Here is a 25,120-nt window from a genome sequence, read left to right as displayed (position 1 = left end):
ACCAGTTCGTTGACCCAAGAAGCTGCATGGACTCCCTTCTGCTTTCCATAGGGCAGATACCCACCGTGGTGGTGGTGGGATCAGATAATACTGATGCAGCTAAAGGCAGAGGCAGTGTGCGGCACATGATCGGGGTGGGGAGATAAAAGCAAGGAGTGGGGGTGGCCAGGGAGGGGCCCTCACGCCTCCCCTGTATTCTGGCTGTCCATATGCAGGCTGCTGTCCTGTATTCCAGCTCTGCCTCACCTGACGGCTTGAGAAATGGCAGGGCGTGATGAGAATCGTGTCTGAGAGGACCCTGTGGAGACTGGAGGTGCTGGGCAGGCACAGCCTGGTGGGGTCAGAAGCAAAGTGGTTCTCTGTCCCAGAGATGCCCAGATGTCTCCTCAGCTTCTGTAAGAGCCAAGTGGTCGGCAGTTAGCAGCACCAGATGAGGTGCGGACCACCCTCGGGAATCAAGAGGAGCTCAAAGGAAACACGAGACGCATGACAAGCAACCCCCTTTGAACAAGCTCCAGGAGGAAAATGACAATCTTAACCAGTGTAGTGACTCTCCTCAGAGTGGAGAACATTGGCCGCACAACGTAGGACCAGTGGTCACACGGAAGAGGCAAATAGGCACGTTTTATTACAGAAGTATAAAGACAAAAATAAAAAGAAAAATACCCAGTGACTGATTCAATGGCCAGTGGGGACCAACGGAGGAACCATGAATGAGCCGAAGTCTGGGAGCCTCAGCAAGGAAATTCAAGTGACAGGAACCGTTAAGAGGAGAGTCACGTCTGTCTGTCAGGGGTCCCGGAAGGAAAAAGAGAAGATGAAGGAAGACTACTGGAAGCAATAGTGACCCAACCTTTCCCAGAAGTAAAGAAGGATCTGTCAGAAAAAGCCTCATGGAGATCCCAGTGACAAGAAAGAGAGACAAACGAGAGATTCCAAAGTAGAGCCACACCACCATCAGCCACAACGGACACCACGCCTGCACACCCTCAGACAGAGGATCGTAGAGGCTGAGGACACTCTGACAAAGGGACAATTCTAAAGTCTTCCAGAGAGGAAAACCACATCATCCACACACAAATTAGAGCCAGATTGATGTAAACATATCGGTGGTATCACTGGACGCACAAAGAAAAGAGACTAAAATGGAAAAAACTAGGCTGTCATTTAAATGAAGATAATACTGTCTAAAATATTTTTTAGGCTATAAAAACTCATACATTTACCCACATGGGTTCTTTTTGGAAAATCTTTTAGAGAATCTACTCTTCCAAGAATATAAATATATCTTGAAGGAAAGAGAATGAACTATCAGGGATACAGATAAGAAAGTACTTATGGTTTTCTTTTTTAAAAAAATTTTTATTCTAATTTGTTCTATATGACAGTGGAATGCATTACAATTCATATTTCACATATAGAGCACCATTTTTCGTATCTCTGGTTGCATTTTTTCTAAATAAGCAATGAATACAAGAATAAATGAATAACCTCAGCCATTTGCAGTTAAATTCTCGACAATTACCAAGATGTCAGCCAGGGGTCAGTAGGATAGGGTGCCTGTAGGAGATGAAAAAGTGCATCGTAGGGTTCTTTTCTTATAAAAGAGAAGCACTTTGAGGAGCTTAGAAAGTTGTATGGGAAAGTAAGTATAGTTTTAATTATTTAAGGATAGCCATCAGAGTAATGAGAGTACACAAATAATTTTCCAATCAGCAGAAGATGACTTTACATATCAGAAGGAAGGTAAGAACGGAATATAAGAATGGTAAGTTGAAAACATAAAATAAGAGGACTACTAAGTCATAGAATAATCATAATTACAACTAAGGAAGTACCCCACTTTGAAAGTATGTAGATTGAATTTTGAAAAAAAGATATCACAAACAATCAGCTTATTTTTTATGTAGAAACACAAGGGACTCCACAAAAAAAACCAGAAATGTCAAATTAAGAGACACAAAGAATATACATTTGAACTAGAAGAAAGCCAATGTAGCAACTTCAACATCAGACAAAGATAAATGTTTAAAACTAAATATATCATGAAGTAAGGATAGGGTCTCATAGAGATTAAGAAACTACTCAAAGCTGATACTTGTTTCTGCTTGATTCAAATAAACCAGGAAAGAAGTCATGAGTTTACAAAGTATGATGATAAGGCCCGAAAATATATCAGAACTAGAGTTAACCCTGGTCTGCCAATGTGGTAAAGTCAGCCAGGCCAGAGATCTCTTCTTGCCACCTAAAACAAAACAATTTTTTTTAAACAACAATAAAAGCAAATTTTAAAAATTGAGCTGAGGTGAAAAAAAAAACAGAAGATAATTCATCAAAAGATGTAACAAAGCTCTGGCAAAAATGATCATGCAACAAAACAGAATGTACAATGTGCTCATGATTAAGGGAAAATAATTTCCAGTAAGGATTGTAGATGTGGCAAGGTGTACACTCTCCTGCCCATTTCTGGAAGTAGAATGGTACACACCTCTAAGTAACTCCACTGCTCCCTCTTGTCCTCCAAGGAATGTGCTCCATTGTGCAGGAAGACATGTGTTTTGTAAGAAAGAATTGCAATAACCTAGGTGCCCAACAAAAGGGGAGTGGGTGCATGGCTGGGGGTGTGTATTGGGTGGGAGGCAGCACAGACTTACTGCATAATCACATGTAAATTAAAGCACAAAGCAGCACTGTACATAATGAACACATGGAGATACATTTATGGGAGGTGAGTCAGAAGGGTATTTAGTTAACGGGAGTGGCTCCCATGGCAGGAGGTTAGAGAATGGGTTTGAGGATTATGTCAAAGTGGAAATAACATGCTCTTCCTATTTAACATTCATGGATCAGGATCAACTTAATTCTATGTTCTTGAGGGCTCTCCTTCAAGAAAGGAGGAGAATAGGTGAAGGGGAGGGGAGAAAGCAACTCTCCCAACCCTGAAGCTGTTTGTCTGTCTGCCTCATTGCTGCACCTAAGTTTAGCCCTAAGAATACAAAGGGGGGGGGGAAATGACATCTTTCTGATTTGTTCTCCCTGTATATTGATTCGTTAAAATCCCAATACTAATAAGAGTTAACATTTGTACAGATATCCTTTTAAAATGTCAAACAGATGATGTCATTTGATCTTTGCAATAACTCTGCAGAGGTGGCAAGACAGAATACTGTCATGCTCCTTTGCTAGAGGACATCCATTCAAGAGGGGTTAGGGAATTGATCCGGACTCACACATATAGCAGCTGATATTTTCCAAGTACAAATTGCACTCCTTCCTTTTCCTCCACTCACCTCTCTGTGTTCTAGCATGCTGGGGCAACTTGTGGACTTCAGTCTTTGTACTTCCAGCTTGCCCAAGATTGTGGACTTGAGTTCTTTGCTGCAGGGGGTTAATTGCAATCATGTACTGTATTCTTCACATATTTATCTGTGAACAGTATTGTTTGGGTGTGTGAGTTTTATTCAAATGAGATTATCCAAAAAATATTTTTCCATGGAACTTTTTGCAAGTAAACAGCCTCCTCACCCCTCTAACCCTGGATTTTTTTTTTTAAATCTTCAAATAAAGGGTTTGAATTCACATTCATTGTACAAATCTATAAATAGGATCTTGGAGATACTAAAGTAAGCCTATTTATTTATTAGCCTACAAATGTTGTCAGACCATTTCAGCCACCCACTGCTTCCAAACCATTATCATGTAATGTAAAAACAGCATGCTTCAGTGAGAACAGAAGACCCCATACCTGGAGATGAAACTTCAATTGTATTGCAGTTTTCTCCCACTTCATCAAGGCCTCTTCCACTTACCTCCTGCACCTGGGGACTGACACACAGTTCTAGAAGTGGAAGTGAGCTCCTTGGAAGAGCTTGTCTGCCTTCTGGGAATGCCGGTCTGCTGGTCTCCTCAAGCGTCTAGACAGTGGCAGGTGGGCACGTGTCCCCACTCTGAGCCTTGTGGTTACCTTAATGGGGCAATGTGCAGCACAGGTTGGTTTATGACATGTACCATTTATTTTTCTAAGTTTCACTTTAAAGTTTGCTTCAGATGAGAATGAAATAAATCTAGATGCCACCCTTCATCTTCACCCCAACCAAAGTGTTTATTTTTGTTGACTTCCAGCACAATGGTATACATGTGGCATGCTTTAATAGACAGCTAGTGTTTCTGAAATAAATAACTTTTAAACATATTAATAATATGTAACAAAGTTTAATATATGCAAATCAAGATGCAGTTTATGTTAGCCTGTATTTCCTTATTCGACCCGGAGCACATTTCATCTATTGAGAGGTGATTTAGAACTTCAGAGCTGGGTTCATTTATTCTAAAGAAATTTTGATGCAACCAAGGAATATTTCTCAAAATTAAGTCAGAGCTGAGCCCCTGTAAGCAGCATGTCCTCTCAGATTCACTCTGGGGACTTCAGGCAACGCCCACATGGACCAGGGGATAGGTCCTGGCTGTGCCACTTGCTGGCTGTGACCTTGAGCAAGTTGATCTTTTTTCTGTACTTGGATTTTCTCATCTTTACATGGGGCAGTCCCAGGGCCTACGTCATTAGAGGTGCTGAGGGCTGAACAAGGACACATCAAGGATTTAGAAGAAGGCTGGACATGTAATTAGCACCTAATGAATGTGTGACCTATCTGTTTTCCATTAATGTTATCATTACTTACTGAGCTGCGTCCCATGTCTGGCAGAGACAGAAGAATAACATACTAGATCCCGTGAAATGTGCTGTAGGCCCATTGAGATGTACCAGGTGGGTGCTCACGGAGTGTCTGGTTTCTAAGTGGTGTCCTCAGCAGTTGACAGAATTTGAGTTTGCCATCTTCATTGACGACTGGGGTTTGAGCTGGCTACGTCATATGGTGACTGACAATGGCTGAGTGTGTGGTTGTGCCTCTGTGAGCGACAACGCCACCAGCTACTTGAACCTGTCCCTGAAGAAGCACGGCTTTGTCTGTTGTTCTCTGTCCGGGTCTGATTTGCTGGCCTAGCCTTGGCCCTGTCCCCTGGCCTCCCTCTCTGCCCTGACACTCACACTGCCTTCTCCCCATCCGAGATTTTATATCTTGGCGGGTAATTTAGGAAGTGACCCAGTTTGATGGTATTTTAGATTTTCTTTATGTTCATTTAAATGGAAATGAGGACAAAAAGGAGAGGGGTGAATAGTTTAATTCACGTCATCATAATCTCACAAGTTTCCAGTTAATTATGCATATACACCATTTAGATTTCTCTTCTCCTGCTCCATTTCCTCATTTTGCTAAAAAAATCAGTCCCTGTGTGGGATGCAAAGTGACTTTTTCATTCTCATTTATATTGTACATTTTAAAATTCTTTAACATTCTCCACTTTTGTAAAATGCTGTTTTGTGAATATTTTAGTAAGAGGGCCCTTTCTCCAGCTTACTTTACACAGAAATGCTTCAACTTTCTCATTAACATTAATAGACTTTTAGAGGCAATACCATCTATTGTATATTGAATTGCCAGTTTCTACGCATGGGCTTGGTTTAGTTTTATCACAAAGTTCAACATAAAAGGTTAAGCCTTTTTCCTTACTTTTTATTTGGGATTATTTTGCTAGCCTGTATGGATCATTCAATTCCATGGTTCAATGCTTGGGCCCTCAGGGCAACTAACTGTAGACACACACACACACACACACACACACACACACACACACACATATATATACATTTAATAGAATTTATTTTTAAAGCAGTTTCAGGTCCACAGCAAAACTGAGTGACAAGTACGGAGATTTCCCATAAACTCCCTGGCTTACACATGCCCATCCTCCCTTCCTACCGTCAACAACCCACCTAAGTGGGAGTGGGATATTTGGTACATGCTTTTTTTTTTTTTAAATCAGGGATTGAATCCAGGGGTACTCAACTCCTGAGTCACATCCCAGTCTTTAATTAATTAAATGTCCTCCTTATTTTGAGACAGGATCTCACTAATTTTCTTAGTGCCACGCTAAGTTGCTGAGGCTGGCTTTGAACTTGCGATCCTCCTGCCTCAGCCTCCTGAGTCTCTGGGATTACAGGTGGGCGCCACTGCATCCAGCCTGAATGGTACATCCCTTACAGCCTGTGGACCTACATTGATGCTTCCCTCTCACCTGGAGCCCACAGTGCACAGTAGGGCTCCCTCGTGGTGGGGCAGTGCTAGGGATTTAGACAGACGTACAAGACATCCCTAGCAGACAGAACAGTGCCACTGCCCTAAGCATTCTGTGTGCTGTCGTCCCACCTCTCCCTTTACTCTCACCCCTGGAACCACAGACCTTCTACTGTCTCCACCGTGTAGCCTTTTTCGTAGTGTCATAGGGTTGGAATCACACACTTTGTAGCCTTTTCAGATTGACTTCTTTCACTTAGTGATAAGCATCGAGGATTCCTCTGTGTCTCTTCCTGGCTTGACCGCTCATCTCTCTTTAGCACTGAATAACGATTCATCATCTGGCTGGACCACTGCTCATTCATCCATTCACCCAGGAAGGACTTCTTGGTTGCTTATGGATTATGAATGACACTGCTGTTGACATCCAGGTGCAGAATTTTGTGCACACACAATATTCATGGTATGTTTTAACCCGCACTGAGTGACTTGTTCTGATCACCTGATGGGGTGGGGACAGCATTCCAGGGTCCTTTGCCTTGTTAACTCTCATCTTTCACAAGGTTCCTCTGCCTTTGCTGAGCTTCCTTTTACATTTGCTGGAACTCACAGAGCAATTGACATCATTTTGGAGCATCCTTATATTTTACCTCCTAGGAAATATTTGCCATATTCATTCTTCCTGGTCCCCCCAAAATGGATGTAGCTCAAGCCAATGTAATCGATAAGTTCACAGGAAGACACATGTATCTGAGGTGCCTGTGGATTTCCAGCCTCCCCTGGTGTTCTTGGGAGCAGTCAGCCAGTCTGGCAGCTCTCCAGAGGCTGTGGTCCCTCGGGTACTTATAGCTAACTGAGCAACGAGGAGAACTGGGCCCCAAGGAATGTGACTCTGCACAGACTGGCTCTCTGGGCCAACTGACACTGTTTCTAGATTTTAATTGATTTAAGTTTCTTATTAAAAGGAACCAGTATGCATATTATGGAAGAGCTTAAATTCAGTATTCTCAATTCACTGAATGAACTTTATACTCCAACCATGGTTTCAAAATGCAGCCTACCCTGCACAGATCATGTGACCTCTAGCACCTTTCCCTATGGTGGCCAGAGGAAGAAAATGCTCCCACCTTCCTTCTCAAACTTGCTTCTTTCAGGCTGCCTTGCCCAGCCTTTCATGGGAGTGACCCGTTGACCTTGAGATTTCCTACCTCCAAGCTCTGTGCCCAGATGAATTAACTGTAGTTAAGGCCACTCTCAGAGGTGAGAGCATGGTTCTTTTGGGTGTTTGGGTGTATGAATTAAAAGAAAACTTTCAAGTACTTTTCAAATTAAATCACTTACTGAGCATAATTTACATACAGTTTTCTTTTTTTTTTTAATACCTGCAGTCATATAACCACCATTGCTGCAACTGAGATGTGGAATCTTTCCATCATCAAAAAGTGTCCTCGTGCTTCACTCTCCCCAGGCCTCCTGGGCCAGCACTGGTCTGTCTTCTTTCCTGTGGTTTTGTCCTTCATGCCGCGTCCACTGGCTGCCATGGAGATGGAGTCCCGCAGGGCAGAGTCTTTGAGTCTGGTTTCTTTCGTTTGGCATAAGCATTTGAGATTCACTTATGTGGGTTAGTTGCATGTATCAGTGGTGATTTATTTTCTTGTTCTAACATTTATGAGTAGTGCTCCATTTGGGGATGCACCATTTTGTTTATCCATTCACTTCCTGAAGGTCTTTTGGGTCATTTTATGAGTTAAGCCACTGTAGCTTTCCATACAAGCTTTGTTGTGAACATTAATTTCACTTCGTCTGGGTAAATACCTAGCTAGAGGTGGGATCTTTGGGTCACATGGTAAAACTGCCAAGCTATTTCCCAAAGTGGTTTTGATTTTTTATATTTTCACTACCTACATATGAGAATTCCAGTTGTTTCACATCCCTGCTGGCACTTGGTATTATTAGTTAAAAGATTTCTTTGTAGTTTTTAAGTTTAGCTCTTCTGCTAAGTGTATGATGGTACCCCATTGTGGCTTTAATTTGCATTTCTCTAATGACTAATTACGTGAACATTTTATATGTGTTTATTTTCCATTAATATTTTTTTTTATAAAGTGTCTACACAAACCCTTTTCTAGTTTTTAAAAAATTCTATTGTTACCTTTTAAATTTTCATATTAGTTATGCATAACATTAGGATTCAATTTGACATAATCATAAAAGCATGGAATATAATTTGCTCTAATTCCATCCCCAGTACTTCCCCTTTCTCTCCCTTCCTCCCTCCGCCATTCACTTCCCTCTACTTTACTGATCTTTCTGCTATTTAACATTTTTTTTCCTTAAAGTAGTGTCTTGTGGTGTACATAATGGTGAGATGGTATGTTCATTCATGTGTGTAGGAAAGTTAGGACAGGGTCATTGCACTGACTTCCCTTGTCTGTCCCTCCTCCCTCCCCTCATCAATTTCATAAAATAATTTCCATGAAGACTTTAATTGGGATTGCAGGGAATATGTACATCTATTTGAGGAGAAATGGTGATATTGAAGCTTCCAGTCAATGGGTACGATGGATCTCTCTGGTTTTTCCTGCTGCAGTCCCACGTCCATCCTCACCTGAAGAGGCTGCCTGAGGAGAGTCCCAGGGGCTGCAGAGTCTTGCCAGGTCCCAGGCAGGCTGCACCCCAAAAACCTCAAGGCCTCCTCTACCCTGTGGAGTTCTGTTCCTGCTTCCTCATGGTTTCAGAAGGTCCCCACCGTGACTGGGCCCCAGGTGCCCCGAGCGCTGACCGACCTCTGCCACCCTTCACCAGGCTCAATACTTTGTCCTTTCCTCACTGATCCTGAATAAGGCACCTGAGCCCAGGTTCATCTCAGAGGAGTCACGGAGTCACACTGAGACCTTCTCTTCTGGATTTGTCACCTCCTGTTTTTTTTTTGTTTGTTTGTTTGTTTGTTTTTTGGTGCTGGGGATTGAACCCAGGCCTTGTGCATGGGAGGCGAGCCCTCTACCAGCTGAGCTATGGCCCCAGCTCCCTTGGTGTTTTCTGTTTACCTTGCCTTGAGAAGATTCTTCCTGATTTTTAACTGGATTGATCTAGTTTTCTTTGGTTCAGTTTTCCCTTCTGGTTGGGGACTGAGGGTTACTTTTCTATTTTTTTCAATGGCTTCTTTAGCTTTTTAAGATATATACCTAAATCCCAAACTTTCTCTCACTGTCCATCCTTATTTTGAAATCCTAAAAAAGAGCCCGCTGCTGGTAAGCTTTCATTCCCCCACCCCCCGTTTCCTGGATTTGTCCCACCTCAAGTCCTTTTTATATTGATGCCAATATTTCATTATCTAATTTTTAAAAAGTCAGTCAATTTGGTTGATTTCTTATCATTGTTTCTTGAATACCATTAATTTATTCTAGGCAATTTTTCTGCTTTTAAAATATACACTTGAGCTAGGCATGGTGGTGCATGCCTGTAATCCCAGCAGCTCAGGAGGCTGAGGCAGGAGGATTGCAAGTTTAAAGCCAGCCTCAGCAAAAGCGAGGTGCTAAGCAACTTAGTGAGATCCTGTCTCTAAATAACTACAAAATAGGGCTGGGGATGTGTCTCAGTGTTTGAGTGCCCCTGGGTTCAATCCCCATGTGGAAATGGTTAAGAGGGGAAATGGTTAAAAGAGCCAGAGGGCAGCAGGTGAACTTTCCTATGTTTGTGTTTAAAATATTTTCATTTTCTTCTCACTTTGGAGTGACAGCTTCTTATCTGATATTATACTTCCCTGAATTCTGTTATTGTCTTCTGGGACCCACTGTGATCCATTGTTGTGGAGGAAATGCTAGTTTTTACACTAATTGCTGGTTTCTTTGTGGGTGATCGGTATCTTCAGTCTGGTAGTTTTTATGATTTTCTTCGTATCAGTGATGTCTTGTATTTGCATAACGATGTGTGCATAGATTCTCCATAGCTATTTGGCATTTTAGACTTTTTAGGTCTGTTTTACATTATGGAGAAATTTTAAAGCAATTTTCTAGTTTTTTAGTTTAAAAAATAGGTCGGTCGTTTGCTTAATTTTCTTCTCACTGCTGGGGATCAAGCCCCGCCCCCTGCTGGGCAAGTCCTTTACCACCCAGCTCTGGCTCCAGCACCCAAGATTCTAGGAGTTTTAAGAGCCTTTATTATTATCAATAGTTTTCATAATCTTTATTCTTTGTTTTTTAGTTTCAGAACATGTTTATTTTTCTTTTCCTGGATACTACTTCTTACTTTAATCTCTCAGTATCAAAACATCCTTATTTAAAGGCACTTTTCACATTTTAAAAATACTTTTCTCCCGTCTGGGTGGTTTATTTCCTGGTGCTTGTTTAGCAGAGATCACCCGCAGCCGGGTTCCTGCCCGTGTGGATGCTCCTTCCCTCCCCTTTCACGGTCCCTCATGGCCTCCTCTGTGTCTCTGCAGAGCCACATCCAGAACCCGGACTTGTCCTGCTGCCTCCACAGCCACTTTGGACACCCCGGTGTCACACAGCAGCCTGGGTCACGGGGTTCCTCTGTGCTTCCTGGGAAAGCAGAGCTTGTCGCCGCAGTGCGTGGGTCCTGCTTCACCTTCCTTTGTGGGAAGTAGGGGCTGATGCCTGTGAGTTCAAGACATTTGGCTTTGGCCCCCACCTTGAGGGGCTTTACCTCCCGTGGTCACCATCTGCCTTCAGAGCCAGAGGCCAGCAGGGGCAGGACCAGCCTGCACCTCCCCTGGAGTCTTTCCCCTCTCCGGTCCACAGAGGTGTCTGACCTCAGTCATCTCCCAGTGTTCCTGAGTGCATATTCACTGTCATTCCTGTGTCTGGTGGTGGTGGTGGCGGTGGGGCAGAGCAGGGGATGCGAAGTGTGGCCTGCCACCCCTTCTGGGCCAGAAGCCCGTGCTTTCCCACGCAGAGCCCACGTGCACACTGCACCCCTATTTTAATGGGTACACATTTGAAGTGAGTTGAATCCAAAATAATGAAAGAGGGCAGCATTTCAGTAATTCTGAATCCGTTTTTTTGGAATGGCGTTTTGAAGCCAGCAGATTATTCATGGTGCTAACTGGGTGAAGGGAAGTCTGTAGGGACTGATGTGGGTGCAATATTCTTAGAAATTCACGGGCCTGGCTTATTTACCGAGACATTGAATGGCTTCAAGGGAATTTACACTCTGATTAGTGTAAGACTTTAAAAGATAAATCTGTAACGGCTGCGGAGAAGCAGCAAAATTAATGGCTGGCCATCTGGCTTGGTTTTATTAACCTATTTGTTCCAACTGTGCTTGTTGGCTTCTGTACTTGGCTTGATGAAGATGAACTAGCTACAAGGAATTTTTTAAAGGACTTCTGAGATTTGTCTCCCTCTTTTCTAAGCTGAATTTGTGTGAGACTACACCACTGTGAGGTGTTTTCTCACTTAACAGATACAGATTGCAATGACCATGGCGTGCCATGTGCTCCCCCAAACCCCATGTGGGAGATACACACAGGGCCTTGACCCTCACGTGCAGGGCCCAGGAGCTTGCTCATGTTTGGGTACTGCTCACACCCAGGGGTGCTTGTTTGTTTTCAAATTCCTAAAATTGTAAAAGCTAAATGAAAGTCATGCTTAGGACACATACAAGGTTTTAATTTCCTTCCCTCCCTCATTCCTGCCTCCCTTCCTTTCTTCTTTGTTAGGTGCAAGATGCATTCCTATTTAAGGTTCTTTCTGTGGTGCTGAAATCTGGGAAAGGGGGCTGCTCTGTCTAAAAGCAGACTCCAAGGGACCAGAAGGAAAGCATCTTGGCCTAGCTTAACGTTTTCCATCCTGCACTGGAGTTAATTAGACTGCAACGTGTTCCTTTGCAAGAAGAGATCCACTAGGTGTAGGATAAGGAGAGAAGGAAGTGAAAGAAAGGTGGGAAGGAACAGAGACAGCATGGACCCCTCTTCTGTCATCATTTTAAAGTCTTTCTCTTAATTGGTCCTTTGAGCTCTGACATTTGACCTCACCTTCTCCCTGACAACTCCATTGCACTATGAGCTTCAGTTGCAGGACTAGGCAGGTAGCAGGTGGAGGAAGTCAGCAGGGTGCAGAGAAAGAGGTGGTCGGCAAGGGTGCACCGGCAAGGGTGCACCAGCAAGAAAAGGCGTGTGGGATGCACACCAAGGGCAGTGGGAGCAGCTTCAGCCTGTCGGGTGTGCCTGGGGAGCCCTAGACTGGCATTTGGAAAACCCCATTGAGTCTCACCTTCTTACCTCACCAGGTGTCTCCCAACTGATCCCAGCCTCTTTCTTCACCTGTGCCACGTGGACAGAGCCGCCAGCTTATAGCCCTGTGTGCAGATGAAGCTTCCTGCCAAGTGAAACCCACTGCAGAGTGACGATGACACAGCCACGAGGGCTGGCTTCACACCAGGGACAATTCCACACTCACAACAGTATCCCTAGCCACAGGATCATCATCATCCAGGGCTCTGAGTTCCCTTGGGAAGTGGGTGGGTTGGAGTTTTCCTTTCAGCTGCTCTTCTTGGCCTCATATTTGCTGATGTGACCTAGAAGACATATAGGGGCCCCCACAGCCTTGACCCGTACGAGGCCATGGGCCAGGCTGTGTTGTTTCAGTTCCCTGCTCTTGACTTACACTTTTGTTAAGAAGGCAAACAGTGATGGAGGGAAGGTCAGAGAAGGACAGGAGGAGTCATTCGCTCATCAAGCATTGGGTTTGGCCTCTGCCTTCTGCGGGTGTGTAGTGGGAAGACCTGGGATGCAGCGAAGGTGGGCGATGCCCCAGGAGAACCCATAGGTGCATAGGGGTGCCCAGCCGGGTGGCATGTGTGCAGGACACAGCAGCTGCCTGCTCCACTCCCACAGCCTCCATACTGGGCTTGGCTTTCTTCCTGAGGGTTCTGAATTTGTGTGATGGGAAAGGTGACTGGCATCTTTATCATCTGCCATGTGTGCCCAGCACCTCATGTGCAGTGGCTTGCCGTGTCACAGGGAGCATCATGATCGCCACAAGGAAACGGAACCATTAGCCAGAGGCCATGTTGCTAGTGAGCATCCAGCAGGAATTCAAACCCAAGCTTGTCCCCGCAGCCTGTGTTCCTTACAGAGGCGAATTTCAAAAATGTGGGTTTTTGAGGATTTCCCAAAATGGTGCATGGTGGGTCTTTTGGAATGCTGTCATCTGTGCAAGTCCTCTGCTCAGGAGAACTTGATGGACCCTCTATCAGCACAGAGATCAGATGAAAGGCATCAGTCTCCTCCCCAGCCCCACATAAAATATTCCCTGTGAGTCTGTGTTACACAGCCACTTTTGCCAGTTGTGCTCCCCATCAAAATGCTGGCCGAGTTCCAGAAGGTGTGTAACATGGCTCCCAGGTGTCTGTGCCACGGTGAGGACCATAGCTTTGGGGGCCCGGGGTTGCCCACTTCTCTGAGCATGGACACTTGGGGAAGAGCTCCTGACTTCCGTTTGGGGCATGGCTCTCCATATTTATGTGTACTTTGCTGTGTGTGCACAAAGTTCTAGTAGCTGCTGGCCTTGAATAACCCCTTCTCCACTGTAACGAGGCTGTGCTGTGTTTTCTCAGTGAATAAATGAGATCCCAAATTACTGACATCTGCAGAGATAAGGCACCATCATGCCACCCCCCGCCCTCGCCTTTTCCAGGACAAAAAAATAGTTCTCCATTTGCTCCGTTGACTCTTCTCTTTAAAATAACTGCAGGGATGTTTTTCCTAGAGAGTGAATCCACACTGTGCTCTTGTTTCCTCTGTGAGTCAGCTTTTTCTCTGCTGGGACCAAAAGACCCGACAAGAACAACGTAGAGGAGGAAAAGTTGATTTGGGGCTCACAGTTTCAGTGGTCTCAGCCCACAAATGGCCATCTCATTGCTGTGGGGCCTGGTGAGGCAGGACACGATGACAGAAGAGGAAATGGCTCAGGACATGGCCACCGGGAAGCAGAGAGAGCCTCACTCACCAGGGACAAGACATAAACCCCAGAGGCCTGCTGCCAAAGAGCTGCTCTTCCAGCCACACCGACTGCCTGCCCCCAGCTCCCACCAGCGATGCCATTCAAGTGGATCAATGCACTGATCAGGTGAAGGCTCTCCTCGCTCAATCGTTTCCCCCAAACTTCCCTGCAGGGTCTCACACATGAGCTTTTGGGGACACCTCAGGTCTAAACCATAACATTTTCCCTTAATGATTTTGATACCAGAGACTGAAGTCAGTTCAACTGAACTGGAGCCCTGACGGGTGCCCAGTGAGTGGAGTCTGGAGACGGCAGTGTCTTCTGGCTGGGCCCCTGCTCCCCTCCATTCTGCCTCCGCAGACAGCTTCCTGTGGCCGGCAGCTTTGTCCTCCAGACATCAGAGGGGGACAAGGCGAGTCATCTGTAAACGCCCAGGATTCTGGATTTGTTTTTAAACTTTGTGTTGAATTCAACAGGCCTTACGGTCTTTCAAGTACGTATAATGATCTAAAAACTGTTTAGAAAAAGGCAAAGTGAAATTTTGTTTAAAATATGCATCTTAAAATGTCAGGCTGATAAATTTTCTTCCCTAGGCATTTTGACCATTGGTATATGTGGAGATAGATTCAATGTAGACAGTTGACTGATAAGTATGTATATATCAATGTTTTTTCCTCCTCCTTTTTTGTATTTTTGATTAGCACTTACTAGTTGTACATTTTCATGGAGCTCATGCAATCGATTAATGCATGAACACATTCATTGTACCCTGACAAAATTAGGGTAGTTGACATGTCTCTTTCCTTATCTCTTGTTTACATGTGGATTCTTTAAGTTCCTCTCCTCCAGAGTTTCATAAAATGTATGATAGGTTTTCCTGAACTGAAGTCCCTCTCTGTGCTATGGGATACTAGATCTTTTATATGTTTTGGTGCCTATTCTCCAACCCCCTTTTCTCTCTCCCACATTTCGCAGCCTTTGGCAATCATTATTCTACATAAAGTTCATCTGAGAGAGAACATGTGGTACCTGTCCTTCTGTGTCTGGTTTATTTTACTTCCACCCATTTTGCTGCAAATGGCAGGATTTCAGTCTTCTCCATGACTGAGTAATATTCCATTCTGCATACCACATTTTATTCTTTCATTCATCTATTGATCTACATTGAGACTAGTTCCATGTCTTAGCTATTGTGAATAGTACTAAAATAAAGAGAGACATTCAGATTTCTCTTTGGTACATTGATTTCATTTCTTTTGGGCATTTTTTTTCATATATTTTTTCATCATTTGTACTTCTTCATCTATTGGGATCATTTGCCCATTTTAAATCTGGACCCCCTGTTTTCTTACTGTGAGGTGTTTAGAGTTCCTTGAGTATTCTGTATGGGGCTCCTTCGGTTGATGAATAATTCCTTCTGTTCTCTGGGTTGCCTCTGGTTCTCTCGAAGCTCTACTTTGCTACACTTTTGGTTTGATGTAGTCTCCTTTGTCTACTTTGTTTTTTGTGCTGTTGGGTCTTATTTCAAAGAAATATCGCCTATACCAATGTTTTGAAGTTTCCCTGAGGCCTTTTCTAGTATTTTCAGAGTTTAAGGTCTCACATTTAGGCCTTTGATCCATTTGGAGTTGATTCTTGCACAGGGTGGCATATATCTCCACATATACCAATGGTCAAAATGCCTAGGGAAGAAAATTTATCAGCCCCAGACATTTTAAGATGCATATTTTGCACAAGTTTCAATCTTCAGCATGAGGATATCCAGCTTCCCCAGCACCATTTACTGAAGATGCTGCCTCTTTCATGACTTTGTGAGGAACATTACTGTGCACAAGATGCTCAGGGGTTCACTGTTTTACGATTATATCAAAGGTAGCTGCTATTCTGCTGTCATCCCTTGTCTTACTAGAGAAGTCCATTCATTCATCTGAAGGTTTGGGTTCTTTCTTTCTTTCGTTACTAAATCTGCAGAAGAATTTGCACCATATTTGAAAATAGTAAAATTGTAGTAAAAATTTGAGTGAGTCATAATTTGGAAAAACTCAGTGTATGAGGCAAAATGCTATTAAGTGAATATAATAAGACATGAAAATCAGCATTACCTCAAGATTTCAAATGGGCTTATGCTAAAAACCTTAAAGTGGACTTTGATTTTTAAAAATAATCACTTATAATTATTGACCAAGTCAAGGTGGTTGTCTGCCATTTCCAAATTGGTAAAGCTTTACAGAAATCCCACAAACCCCACAAAAATGTATCAGGGGTTTGATTCATCAGACCATTTGTTTTCTCAGGCTATTATAGGACTGTCTTAATTTTTCCAAGCTTCTCTGTCATAAAAGATGAGCTGGAGGAACTCATGAGCTGGTCCTCTGGGAAGCTCAGACACAAGCTTAAGCGGCACCATGATGAGCCACATAGGCCAGCCCACCACACGGGGCTAAGGTTCAAACACAGAGGTCAGTCTCACTAATGCCCGCCCAAGAGAAGGGATGATAAAATCGGCTAGGATGCTTGGAGCAGGCAGAACCCAGGGATTTTAAATGATTCTTTCCTTCCAACCCTGACTTGAAGTATCCACCCATTACAGTAGAAGGTAACAGACACAGCAATGGCACAGAAGGGCCATTAGCACTGGGTGCCACTAGCACCCAGTGGATCTTCAAGCATCTTCAAGCTCTGTGTAAATATTCTGCATTCAGGATCCCTACTCCCCAGAGCCTTATGCACCCAAGGAAACTGAGGCTGTGATGGTATGAGCAACTTGGGTACCATGGTACACCTGGCAGAAGGGAAAGGTGGGGTTAACTTGGGTGTTCACAATAGCTCCTGATGCTGTAAGGAAAATGTCCCCAGTTCTGCCTTACAGCGATAGGTGCTTTGGGATTTGCAAAGGAATTTCACAAACAGAATCTCATTCAATACCTAGCCAGAGGTCTTTTCCACATCTGCAGAAAGGCCATGGGTGATGTCCATTCCACAACTCACATTGTCACGGATGCCATTATTGTCACCTGGATCGTCTCCTCTGTGTCTATCCAAATGCTGAGCATGCTGCCTAAGGTCTCGTTGTCAAGTCCGGCTCATTCACCATACGTTTCTTACACCACTCTTGGGTCTGACCTCCAAATTGTCCCAGGATCATGGAGAAATTACTTTCAGCTTAATACACATTTTACTATGACCTGTGCTGTGCATTTTACTTTCATAGTTTTAATCCATTTCATTCATATATATCCTCATTATGACCATTCCAATGTCCCCAGTCGTACCAGAACTCTTTAGAGATGTCTGACATTGCCACAGTGTATCTGGGTCCTTTACACCTGGCACAGAGCTCAGCACACTGGCACTTACTTCTCTTATGTGGTCAATGCTCCCCAAGAGCATTTGCCAAAACTGAGCTTTCCAACCCTTGTGCTGCTATCAGCTCAGAGCCTCACGTCTATTAGTTTCTGCTGTCAGCAGCCCTAACATCTATGTCAACAAGCTGGACAAATATGATTTCCTCTGGGTACCATGAAATAAAGCAGAAAATGCTGGGAAGCGCTGTAATACCAGATGACCAAATGTGGTCCTGGTCTTAACTAGACCAAACTATAAATGTTGAGAAAGGCAGAGGAGCTTAGGATAGTGATACATGCATTTTAGAGAACTATGTCTCTTGCAAAGTGTAAATTGTCCATGATTGTGTTGAAGATGTTGAATGAATAACAAAGTTAGAACATTCCACAATAAGTTAGTGCAGTTCTGGAAATGCCTGGTGGCTAAATTTTCTATTAATGATGAATTAATTTCTACAAATTTGTAGAGATGTTGCTATCTAAGCATAATATCAACATTGACCATGAATTTAAAAGAAATGCCCCACTATATGGAAACGTTATCCAAATATTTAGAAAGGAGAACACAGTGGACACACAAGGGGAGTGTTCAGCAGTGCATGGTCTTGCTCAGAGGTGGTCTTCCCATTATGCATGTGATGGAGTGGGACAGAGGAGAGCCAACAGTCATGCTTCCATCTTTATCAGAGGGTCAGGATGGTTTCTCTCCAATGGCCCTTTCTCTTATCTGGATCAAGTATGGGGTCACCAATGTCCAACATTTAGATTATCTGTGTCAAGAGTTTCTAGAACAAATTTTGAGCTGGTTTAAATGTCTAATAGTTCATTGAGGTTTCTAATTTCTTATACTCCTTTTTCCAATTAAGATAGGCATCCTGGGGTGTGAGACAGAAAGAAGGGTCAACTCAATGTTGATATTATGCTTAGATAGCAACATCTCTACAAATTTGTAGAAATTAGTCCAACATTAATAGAAAACATAGCCATCAGGCATTTCCAGAACTGCTCTAACTTATTATGGAATGTTCAAAGGTGCTCTTTGAAGCACCTCTTAGAAGCTACCCTTGGAGTTCAGTGTTGGCTCAAGTGACAGAATCATGGCTCCTTGTATTGGAACTGGCAGGTCTATGTGGTACTGCTGAGGATGGGGAGTGGTGGGGAGGGGCACCATGTTAGAGAGAATGGACTTATGAGAGGAGGGAGGCTCCATGCTCCTTATAACAGCAGGGACTCTCTGAGCTTGGGGCAAATTCATTTTCATGGGTGAAATTGGGATCTTGAAGATTTTGATGGATCCTGAATCCATCATCATTTACTTAAATGGTTGATTCAGTGGATGCTTTGTAGCAAGGATGATATGGAGGTCAGAGATGGCCACAAAACCTTTGCTACTCTTTCCTTTGAGAGGTGCCATGATTTTTCTCTCCTTCTAAATATGAACTGCATTCATGACTTTCTGGACCATGAGGATATAGTGGAAGTAATGTCTTGGGACATATATAGCCCATCATAACAGACTGTGTGGCCTCCATTTCTATTCTTCCAGGATGTTCACACTCAAAACACTCCCTTGGGAGGCCCCTTCTTGGAATGTCTTCTATACTCTGGAAGCCCAAGAAGTTCTATGGAGAAGCTACATGGATAGGACCTGAGGTTCCTCTCTGGTGACAACCAGATGAGTAAGCATCTCAACCCCCAGACATTGAGGTCATCGGATAAATACAGCTTGGCCAACATCTTACTACAACTGCATGGGAGATTCCAAATGAGTGCAACTGAGTGATTCCTAAGTTCCTGACCCAGAGAGGGAACTATGTTTTCTAAGCTACTAAGCTTTGAGTGAGTTGTTATGCTGTAGATAACCAGAGCAGATGGCAAAACTTGTTACCTACAACATGGCCACAGGCACAGAGGGGAATGAGAACAGGCTTCATCCTCACATCGAATGGCTTCAGCAAAGGGGAAGTGAAATGGTTTTTCCAGGGCTTGCAGACAACATTAGGAAAACATCAAGTTTAGTTCACAGATAGCTGCGCTTTGGTCAAACTGGAAGAGGAAACAAAGCAGGATAGTTGAGCAGAACAGCTCACAGTCATGCAGACTTACACTTGGGAGTCCATTTTCTTCACAGTCCATCTGACTTACTCACTTTTCTTGGGAAGAAACTGAAGTGCCAAGAAACTTGTGCCAGGTCATACACACACAGTAGAGTGGCAGAATCAGATTTATCAGCTCCAAGTTAAGAGATCTTTCTATAAGCCTGTGGCTTTCTATAAAACCAAAAGATTGGAGTGGTCTAATTAGAAGTCAAGTTCAAGGACAGAGAGAGTACCCGGGGGGGAGCGCTGCACCCGAGGTGGATGTGGGGCTCCAGTTTGAGGACCTTCTGTTGGTCAGATGTGTGGCTTTAATGAGCACTTTCATTTCTAATCAGACACAAGATAAGATAACTTCTAGAGCCTCATTTGGGGGGATGAGATAGCAGACGAGGAGAAAGCACCTGCCATGGAGTTTGGAGAGTGCCTGACGTGTGCCGCCACTGAGCATTTCTTCACGTGTGCACTATCCACAGACATAACCTCTACATCAAGGGATGATGATATTTCTGTTTTTCATATGAAAAGGTTGATATGCAATTGCACTAGAAACTTGGTATGGTCCCTAAGGGGCAAATGGCTATAACTCAGACCCAAGATTGTGTGACTTGAAAGGTGAGTTCTATCTACCTTGCTACATAACTCTGTTAGCCCCAGGGGACGGGAAGATTGGTTTGGGGTTAACCAGGCTGCCAGCTGGTGTACAGAATCCCATGCAGGCATGGGAGGAGATCACAACAGGGGTGTAGGACTTAAAAATGACCCAGATAAAAGAGAATGAGATTCAGGCTTGCAGTCTGACAACAGAGTGTCAAAATGCAGAGTTGGTGCCGAGAGCACCACAGCATGGTGGCCTTGGATGGGAGTCCCTGAGAGCCCTCAGACCTGGCTTCAAGCAGGCTTTCCTGGGTGCAAAGTGGCTGACTCACATCTGTAGCCACTAGAAGGAGGGCGGAGATAGGAAAGGGCCCTTGGTGCATCAGAAGAATGGAACCCATGAAGTCTTCAACCTCATATTCTGTTGTGGTTGACAGAAGAGGAGGCAACTAACGGGTTGCAATCTGTGATCCAGGGGTCACCACTCTGTCTGGTCTTATCATGGATCTATTAGTTAGGAAAAACCAGCTGCTATAACAAACAAGCCCCACATTTAAGGAGCTTTCCGTGCCCAAGTGATTATTCCTTTCTCCCTGGTCCATTGTTCCTGGTCTGGTGGCAGCTTTCCTCTGTGAGAGTTCAGGGTCCTAGACTTTGTTAACCTACAGCTCTCTACTTCCAGCTGACAGAGGGAGAAGGGGGGGGGCTGTGATTGGTGTTCTGCTTTTCCCCTTGAACAGGAAGGCACACACACACCTTTCCTTGCTTTCCATTCACATGGCTCCTTTCAGATACACTCTGGCCTGATGGACAGGGTCCCTGGCCAGAAAGCCATCTCTCAGTGATGCTTATTTACCATGGGAGGGGAATGTCACAGGTTTGGGTGGTGTTCACTGTCAGCCACATAGACATTTGTATCTGGACTGGTCACCTAGCCCAGAGGTCTGGTTCTAAGCCTCTTTACCCCCATGGTTCATCATTAGCCACTGCTGCCCAGGCCAGGGCCATGTCTGTTACACTAACTGGTCTAGCACTCTGACTCCCATGTGGGATGAAGCCCATCTTTTTAAGGCTGTTCCCCCTTCTAGAGACTGTAGTCCAGCTCCTGTTTCCAGAGGAGCCTGCCAAGTCTTGCATACTGCTCAGAGCTGATGTTCTGCTGATGCTCTGTGTCTGGCGGTTTCCCAGCGGCAGCCCTCATCCTGGCTCTCTGCTGGCCACTGTCCACATCAAAATGACCCTCTCTGCTGACAGCTTGCTTGGACTTCTATCTGCTATTGCAATTCACTGCCAAAATTATACTTGGTTGGCCAGATAGGAGCATACCTTGGCATCTTCACCCACCTGCCCACCCCACCAGCTGAATGAGATCCCTTAGGTATTTTCTGCATCAGAGAGGTAGCTGGTCCAGGCCTTGGGTACCATGGGTGAACCTCTGTTCTTGAGTATCTGAGTGCATTTAAGTCTGCATGCCGGCAGTGTATTCTGGCAATATTTAGAATTGAGCATGAGGTGTCTTGTCACCTGGCTGCTTCTCGTGGCTACTAATCAATTCTATGATTATCTTTGCAATTCAAAAGAGGATGACACCTGTCATAAGATCACTACTCCTTGTTATAAGGTCAAGTTGTCAGGGCCACTGTTGTTGGGGAGCCACCTGAGCCTTGTAACCTGGCCCAGATGATTGAACTGTGTTATCCAGGAAGCAGAGCAGGATGCCTGCTAGGGGCACAAGGCTGCTGTGTATCTGTGTCCCAAGGCCCCGGGACATCATAGTGCACTGAGCCATCACCCGCTGGACACAGCCAAGGGAATGCTGGACGTTTTCACAGCAGGTACCTCACACCAACAACTTGGCTTTCTTGGCCCACTCTGGTAATCTGATTGTTTCAGGTTTTCAGTGTTTCCTCTTTTTTTTTTTCTTTGCCAAAAGAGAGTTCCCACGTTGGGTCACTTTGGAAGTAATAATGTTGTATGATGCGTGTGGAAGTTGAATGTGAACACATTTTTGTAAAACATGAGTGCCTGTGCATTAATTTAAATTATTTCATATCATTATCAGTAGGGAAACTCTCCAACTTTGCATCGATAATGACTGAGTGCCGCAGTCCGGCTGCAGCAAAATAACTGGGGGGTGACGAGCACCTTGTGTGTAGATTGATACAGCAGGAGTGGGAGCCGTTTATTGTAGGACCGGAGGGGTATATATACTGCTGGGAGCCATTAGCCAAGTAGGTATGACAATTTCCTTGCCAGCGTACCCCCTGTTGCTTAGTGGAAGGACTCATGGAAATAGGACATTTTGCAGTGACATTGCATCTAAGGTGACCTTGCTCAAGGACCAGGGCGGATCCAGGTTTAGGGTGTTCCCGGTTTAGGATAATCCGGGTTTAGGGTGTTCCCGGTTTAGGACAATCCGGGTTTTAGGGTGGTTCCAGGTTTAAGGTTATTCCTGCTGGGAATAGGGCGTATCCTGCTGCCTGAGTTCCCCTTGAGTTCTCACGGGATTCAGACAGTATTTTTTGGGAGACAGAAGCCCAGTGGGGGTGGATTTGGGCAGAGAACGTGGATTTCCCCAGAACGTGACTGTAGACGGCTGGTGTGAGTTCGGGAATAAAGAGTTGCTGTTTGAATCTACAAGCTGTGTAGTGGCTCGTGATTGTGTGCCCAGCCAGACTGCGGCAATATACATTCCACACAGCTTATCTTAATTAACATAAACTAGATCCAGCAGTCAACCAATAAGGAATCTCCACACTTAATGGCTCGCTGGCGTTACTTCGCAAACCACTCTCTCTGCAAAATGCCAGGCGCCATCCTGACTTGTTTACAGACCTTAACAACTGAGAGGGCCAGAATATACACAGCCTGGGCCAACAAAATGCAGAAATGGGAACATCCCAACTTCTGTCCCCATGTTGCCCCTGAAGGGTGCCTCTCATGGCAAAAGTGTCCAAGGGGGCTGAGCAAACAGTCCTGGTCCATGAGCTCTTAGTGACTTGCGTTCACCAGCTCTTCTCTTCACATCACGCTTTTAATGGTGGCTCTGGGCAATTCCTTTCTGAGGAGGTTAGAGGGGAGGCTTGTGGACACTGGTGTGGGAGGCCATGCTCGCACGTGACTTGATTACCTCCTTGGCTGGGCGAGAGGCGCTTAGACACATCCTTGTGTCCAGAGCTTTCCCCACCCTTCTCAGGTCCGAGGGCTTGTCCGTGTGGCGGCATGTCTGGCCACTGCCCCTGAACACCCAATCTTTACATCTGGCCTTGGGACACTGCCCACCCCGCCCTTAATCTTCATTGGATGGGATTTTTCCCAGAATTTTTTTGTTCCCCAATAAAAGTCCACTCCCTGGCGTGTTCTCTCTCTTTCTCTCTCTCTAGCCTCTTCAGTAAACCCCACTACCCTAATAGGTAGCTGGAGGCTGGAGGTTGGAGAAGCCATCCTGGAGCTGGTTTAAAGGTAATTAGAGTCTGACTCTTTAATTCAAACTCCCTTTGGATTTCTCACGTAGCTGAACCTTCATTTATGAAGCCTGTGCTGGCCGCGGGCTAAACACTGGCTTTTGGCAAAAATGACATGCTGGACTGACCATATGCAGCAAGATCCGAGAGGACTCTGATCCCTAGCTCTGGTCATGTGAGTGTCCTTTGAGGGAGCAGGTTCTCCCTCCTGTGCTGAGAATTTGCTGGTGGCGGGCTGTGTGGGAGAGAGCTCTTATTTCTTCAGTTGGTTCATCCAGTGTGATAATGCCAAGGAAGGGGAAATATAGGTCAGGTAAGACAGCTTTGCTGTCCCAGTGCCTGGCTGCCACTGTCTCTAATAAATAAGCTGATCTATCTCTGAGTTTCAAGTGAATCATGTGCATTCATTACATGGAAGATTTCAGACCAGAAAGAGCTTCCGGAGTGACAGTCCCTTGAGCGTCAGAGAAGGCCGATGGTTATAATTTGCTTTGGGGAGTTTGACCCAACGTGTACACACGGTATTCACAGATGCCTTGATTGTGCCGTAAGACTCTGTGACAACATCCTGGTCTGTAGGCAGGTGCAGGTTGTAGAGTCAGGCGGACCTCTGAAGACTGATGTGTGAGAATGGCCGGTAGACCTGGGTAATTTGGTTCATCGCTGACTATTTTCTCATCTTCTTTCCTCTCTAACCCTAGGTCGTTTATTTTTCCCCCCTACTAAGCCCACAGTGGACCAAAACAAGGATTCCCAGAGCCCATGGGATGAGGGGTAGCTTCTCCTCTAAGGGGGAGAAGTACAAGGACCTTCTGATGTGACGTTCTAGGGAGCTCGGGGGAGGGGCTCAAGGACACGTTGTCTTCATACACTACTCTCCTCCCAAAGTCCCTCTCTCTTCATCCCCACCTTCTCTGATGCTTCTGCCCTCAAGGAGCTTGGGATCCATGACTTAAGATAATCTCAGCTCATTTCAGGCACAAGATGACATTGTCACAGGAACTGCATCTTGCTCAAAATTAACTTCAGAAATCAGCTGATTTGCAGTTTTCAAGGCAGAAGACAGATTCGACTGCCAAACTTGTCTGGAACTCATCCTCTGTTCAGCGCAGTCAGCTTCTGTACCCACAGTTCACAATCTTCTGAAATGAAATCGTCTTATCTCAGGTTATCAACTGGATGGTCTTGTCTTTGGGTGTGGTCACTGAGTCACACACCTTGGGTCCCCAGAGCTTAGCCAGTGTCTTGTCTGGAGTGTGAGCTTAATAGGTTCTTGTTGTCGCTGATGCTTAGGGAAGGTTTTCAAAAGTGTTCCTTGTTTCAGAATGTATTTGTGAACAACACAACTCAACCTCCAGGAAATCCTAAGGAATCTTACAATTTTAAAACAGATAGACATTTGACCTTGAATCAAATTAGAATGAAAACTCCAATGTTTTGAAACACTAGGAGGCAAATAACTTTGAAATCCCCATAGCACTGAACCATCGGTCTTGGCATTATAGGAAACAAGCTGTGTGT

Source organism: Marmota flaviventris, chromosome 5 (genome assembly GCF_047511675.1).
Source record: "Marmota flaviventris isolate mMarFla1 chromosome 5, mMarFla1.hap1, whole genome shotgun sequence".
In the NCBI taxonomy this organism is placed as follows: Eukaryota; Metazoa; Chordata; class Mammalia; order Rodentia; family Sciuridae; genus Marmota; species Marmota flaviventris.
This window is presented reverse-complemented; position numbering follows the sequence as displayed.